This window comes from Arachis hypogaea, chromosome 14 (genome assembly GCF_003086295.3).
Source record: "Arachis hypogaea cultivar Tifrunner chromosome 14, arahy.Tifrunner.gnm2.J5K5, whole genome shotgun sequence".
Taxonomy (NCBI): domain Eukaryota; kingdom Viridiplantae; phylum Streptophyta; class Magnoliopsida; order Fabales; family Fabaceae; genus Arachis; species Arachis hypogaea.
Window position 1 is genome coordinate 31,080,654 of NC_092049.1, and position 6,495 is coordinate 31,087,148.

Below are 6,495 nucleotides of genomic sequence, written 5' to 3' on the forward strand. Positions count from 1 at the left end.
AAATAATATGAAAAGGAAAAATAAGGATTCCAAAATTTTTAATATGAATTCCAGGAATCTTGCATTCTTAGTCTAAAGCTTCAGTCCAGGAATTAGACATGGCTCACTAGCCAGCCAAGCTTTCAATGAAAGCTCCAGTCCAAAACACTAGACATGGCCAATGGCCAGCCAAGCTGTGATATATGGAATTACATGCATTGAAGTTATTAGTTGAAGCCTCAGTCCAAAAGAATTTAGACATGGCTTTACAGCCAGCCAGGCTTCAACATGCTTCATGAAACACTAGAATTCATTCTTAAAAATTTTGAATAAAAATTTTTGAAAACACATTTTTTTTTTTGAAAACAGATGAGAAAATTTTAGAAATATTTTTGAAAAATTTTTGAAAAGAAAGCAAAAAGAAAATTACCTAATCTGAGCAACAAGATGAACCGTCAGTTGTCCAAACTCAAACAATCCCCGGCAACGGCGCCAAAAACTTGGTGCTGTTGCCGGATCAAAAGGGAATCTGGCACTGATGTTACCGGACCAAAAGCTTGCCGAGAACTCAAACAATCCCCGGCAACGGCGCCAAAAACTTGGTGCACGAAGTTGTGATCTCCAGGCTCGAACAAATCCTGGTAATGGCTCCAAAGCTTGGTGCTCTGATCTTATTTCATAATTGTCACAACTTCGATACAACTAACCAGCAAGTGCACTGGGTCGTCCAAGTAATACCTTACGTGAGTAAGGGTCGAATCCCACGGAGATTGTTGGTATGAAGCAAGCTATGGTCACCTTGCAAATCTCAGTCAGGCGGATATAAAGTGATAATGGTGTTTTCGAATATTATATAATAAAATAGAGATAGAGATACTTATGTAAATCATTGGTAGGAATTTCAGATAAGCGAATGGAGATGCTTTTCGTTCCTCTGAACCTCTGCTTTCCTGCTATCTTCATCCAATCTGTCTTACTCCTTTCCATGGCTGGCTGTATGCAAGGGCATCACCATTGTCAGTGGCTACATCCCCTCCTCTCAGTGAATAATATGCTCACGCACCCTGTCACGGCACGGCTATTCATCTGTCGGTTCTCGATCATGCTGGAATAGGATTCACCCTCCTTTTGCGTCTGTCACTAACGCCCAACACTCGCGAGTTTGAAGCTCGTCACAGTCATTCAATCATTGAATCCTACTCAGAATACCACAGACAAGGTTTAGACCTTCCGGATTCTCTTGAATGCCGCCATCATTCTAGCTTAATTCATGTAGAACAGAAGTGTTTGTCAGGCACGCGTTCATAAGGGAGAAGGATGATGAGCGTCACACATAATCATCACCTTCATCACGTTCTTGGGTGCGAACGGATATCTTAGAAGAGAAATAAGAAGAATTGAATAGAAAACAGTAGTACTTTGCATTAATCTTTGAGGAACAGTAGAGCTCCACACCTTAATCTATGGAGTGTAGAAACTCTACCGTATGAAAATACATAAGTGAAGGTCCAGGCATGGCCGAGATGGCCAGCCCCCTAAACGAGATCACAGGATCAAAATACAATCCAGGATGGTCAAAAAGACTAGTAAAGGGTCCTATTTATAATAAACTAGCTACTAGGATTTACATGAGTAAGTAATTGATGCATAAATCCACTTCCTGGGCCCACTTGGTGTGTGTTTGGGCTGAGCTTAAGTGTAGCACGTGCAGAGGCTATTTGTGGAGTTGAACGCTAGTTTCTGTGCCAGTTTGGGCGTTCAACTCTGGTTTTGGATCCTTTTCTGGCGCTGGACGCCAGATTTGGGCAGAAGGCTGGCGTTGAACGCCAGTTTACGTCGTCAATTCTTGGCCAAAGTATGGACTATTATATATTGCTGGAAAGCCCTGGATGTCTAATTTCCAACGCAATTGGAAGCGCGCCATTTCGAGTTCTGTAGCTCCAGAAAATCCACTTTGAGTGCAGGGAGGTCAGAATCCAACAGCATCAGCAGTCCTTTTTCAACCTCTGAATCTGATTTCTGCTCAAGTCCCTCAATTTCAGCCAGAAAATACCTGAAATCACAGAAAAACACACAAACTCATAGTAAAGTCCAGAAATGTGAATTTAACATAAAAACTAATGAAAACATCTCTAAAAGTAACTAGATCCTACTAAAAACATACTAAAAATAATGCCAAAAAGCGTATAAATTATCCGCTCATCAGCAACATAAGTAATTAAAGGAAAGCATTAAAGTTTCTGAAAGTAAGAGAGAAATATGAAGTAAAAGAAATATTGAACCTGAGAGGAAGTTGAAATAATCCTAAATCCTAAAACTAAATCCTAAGAGAGAGGAGAGAACCTCTCTCTCTAAAAACTACATCTAATCCTAAAATTATGAATTATCAGCTCTCCTTATGAATGAATGGATTCCCCCACTTTATAGCCTCTAATCTGTGTTTTCTGAACTTGGATCTGGGCTAGAAAAGGTCTCAGAAATTGCTGGGGGCATTTTCTGTAGTTTCTGCACGTGGCGTCTGTCACGCGTCCGCGTGGGTCACGCGGTCGTGTCATCTGGAGTTTTCCTTATCACGCATTCGCTTTGGTCACGCGTACGCGCCATCTGCGTTCTGCTCAAGGCGCGCGTCCGCGTCAGTCACGAGTTTGCATCGCTGCCTTTTCGCGCTAAGCATGCGACCGCGTCGTCCACGCGTTCGCATCGCTGCCAGTTTCTTCAAAAACTCCATTTTGTGCTTTCCTTCCATTTTTGTACGTTTCCTTTCCATCTTTTAAATCATTCCTGCCTTAGGAGATCTGAAAATACTTAACACACAAATCACGGCATCGAATGATAATAGAAGGTAATTAAAATAGATATTTTTAAAGCATAGCAAACATGTTTTTTACGTATATCACATAATAAGGAAGGGAAAGTAAAACCATGCAATTTCACATGAATAAGTGGATGAAGGATTGAATAAATCACTTAAATTGAGCACAAAATATATCATAAAATATGGTTTTATCAACTTCCCTACACTTAAACAATAGCATGTCCTCATGCTAAATCCAAGATAAAGAGTAAGGTAAAGTGGTGGAATTTCATGCAATGCAATCTATTCTAAATGCAACTACCTAAATGAATCATGCAATTCTAGTTATTATTCACTTGTATATAAAGCTTACATGCAGTCAAATTAATTCATATCCTCAAGGAATCATATATGCATAGCCAACCCTTAGATAATGTTAAAGCACTTTTACAATTGAGATGGGTAAAAAGTATTTTACAAACTTGCAAGACAATTAACAATTAAGCAGAGATATATGGTGATGAGCTATTGAACCCTCACTGGATTTTGTATTTACTCTCTAGTCACTCAGTGTTTATTGGGTTAATCACTCTATTCTTTTTCTATCCTTACTTTCTATAACTTTGTTCTTCATCTAACCAATCAACAATTATAGAATACAGACATACAAAAATCATGAGGTCTTCTTCAAGGTTGTAATGGGGCCAAGGTAAAGGTAAGGGTATATGTATAAGGTTAAGTGAGCTAATAAGTGAATCCTTGATTAGTCTAAGATCTCACCTAACATACATACTATATATAATTTTAAAGTTCCTTAACCTATTTACCCAAAATTTTCCCTTTTTGGATTACAAGCTCATACATTAATTTTAAGTTTGAAATTTTTGACCCATGTGCATTGACTCTTTTTTTTTTTTTTTTTTTTTGCATTTGGGGGAATTTTGTATTCCCTTATTTAAATACTGAAAATGTAAATTTTTTTTAATCAATGCACATGGTAATTCCATTGTTTTGATTTCGCATGAGCATGCTTCCCAAATTTTTGTTTTTGAAATAGCTTACTATTTTTAAATTCCTACTTTGTTTCTATCATCCCATGTTCCCATAAAATTTCCCACACTTAAATTGTACACAATATCTATCTTAAGCTAACCAAGGATTCAACCTGGGATTTTTATTTTGTTTTTCTGCTTAAGGCTAGTAATGTGGTTTATAGAACAAAAGGAATTAAAAAGCTCAAGGGGGCTAACAAGGGCGATGCAAAAAGGTAGGCTAATTTGGGATAAGTGAGGAAAAAAATTCAAATAATGGCCTCAATCATCTCTTGGTATGTATCTATATTCTATAATTGGACATATAGATTAAAACAAAGTAAAGAACATCAGAATGAAAAAGAAGGGTAAAACACACATGAATGGAATTTATGGTCTGAATGCAACCATACAATTAAGCTCAGAACTCATAGGCTGTGTGTTCTCCAGCTCGAAAATCATATATCAGTTATACATATCATGCAAGTAGAGATTAAGAGTTCCCATTATTCTCAATGTAATTTTTAGGGTGGCCCTTAAAATCTTAGTGTTGTTCCTTGATGAAATGTTGTTAACTAACTAACATGTAATGCTATATATACAAGGTGTGTGGATTATTTTAATTTACTAAAATTTCTAGTTTACTTCTTTTATTTTCAATTAAACCAAATTATCATATGCTAAAAGGGTAAACTATACTAATGAATCCACATATTCTATAACTAATAAGTTTAGAATTACAAACTAAACTAAATGGCTAAAATATGAACTAAAGTGCAAAATGCGGAAAATAGGGTAAAAATACAGCAAAAGAACAATGTATAAGTACTGAAAAATAAAAATAAAAATAAAAATAAAAATACAGGAAAATAACAAAATAAGATAAAAGAGTCTGTAGTGGTTCACCAAAAAGATACACCAGGGATGGCGACCTCCCCACACTTAAAATGTAGCATCGTCCTCGATGCTCACTCAAGCTGGGTGTGAAGGAGTGTCATCACCGGAAGGATGGGCTGCTGAAGTCTCGGTGGTGGCCTGAGGATCTACAGACTGGATAAGTGTAGGAGGATCTGTCTGCTGCAGGGGAAACACTGACTGGAGAGGAATCTCTGGGTCTGCGGCCTGAATCTGGTGTGGCTCCTCCTGCTGTGCCTGCTCAACCTCTCTCTGTGCATGCGTCTCCTCCTCATGCTCGTCCGCCTCCTCCTCAGATGGCTCTGATGGTGTGTCAGGCTCGGAGGGGATGTCGCCGCCAGATCAGATCATTTACTTGAGGTGCTCATAACATCGCTTGTTGCGATGCTCAGATCGTTCATATCACCGCCGATTGCGGCGCTCCATCTGGTCCAGCTGCTGAAATAGGCGGTGCACGTGGTGGTAAACGGGTTCTGAGGCAGGTGGAGGTGCAGTGGTGGTAGCTGGGGCAATAGTAGATGAAGAAGGGGCAGCTGATGGTGTGGCTGTCTCATCAGAAGCGGTGAAGAATGGGGGTCTGTAACCTAGAGCCTGAAACTTTCTGCTGTGAGGGATAATCTTCTTGCAGTCTGCAGCAGGTGGCTTCTCATCAGCCAGCTCCCAAGGCACGTCAGCTTGACGGCCAAGCTGGGTAATCAGATAAGGGAAAGGGAGAGTGCCTCTGACATGGACCCTGGCCATGTAGTACCGGATGAATCGTGGAAGATACAGGTCCTTACCCTCCATCACACACCAGAGGAGGGTGATCATAGCAGCAGGCAGCTCCGTCTCATGAGTGCTTGGCATAACAAAGTTGCTCAGGATTTGGTGCCAGAGCCGAGCCTCATCATTCAGATACATCAGCTTGATACCCTTAGGCATTGCTGTATTCTTTCTCATGACCTAGGGGACAGTAGGATCAAGGACTATCCTCTGCTTGACAGCATCCCAGTCTAATCTCATAAAGCGCATATCCTCTTCAGCCCTTTGGTAACCGTCAGGCTGATCTGACTTAGTCTGAAGCTACAGAATATCCTCAATGGCTTCCTCAGTGACCAGTATCTGTTTCCCTCTGAGGTGCACTGCATCCAGGAAAGTCTTGAAGTAGTTGCATTAAAACTCTCTTACCCAGGAAGCATTGACCTCTTTCAAGTTTCTCTCCAAGAAGAATCAGCCTCTCTGTTTCATCTGTTCGGAGGTGTACTGCTGTAGTTCTTCTAGAATTTTCAGAGTCCTCTCCAGGTACAGGTTCCTGGAGGTGGCAAACACTGGATACTTCAGCTCACAGTATCTGTTTGCAAATTTAACTGGATCATTGGCAGGGAGGAGCTGGTCAGCCTTCTTCTGCGGGGTAAAGTGCTTTTCCCGCCAGGAGTCATCATGCATAATGTCCAGGATAGACATAGAGGATTCGCTTCTTTTCCTTTTGCCAGTGGTGGCTTTGCCTTTTCCTGTGCGTTGAGGGTCAGACATCCTGAAAAACAGAAATTCCAGGATATAATTGAAGAACAAAAGCAGGAAAACAAGTAGGCAAATAGAATAATAACAATAGAAGCACATAGTGGCAAAAGAGCAGTAGAATTATGAAATGAGTTAAGTATATGTGCATTATGGATTGTATTTGAGTTAGGAATCCAAGATGAAAAATCACAATCCAAATGGTAATATAAGTAGAATTCATGTTAATTAGGAAAAACCATAATCATGCCTTGAGTTAGAAAGTTAAAGTAAATAGTT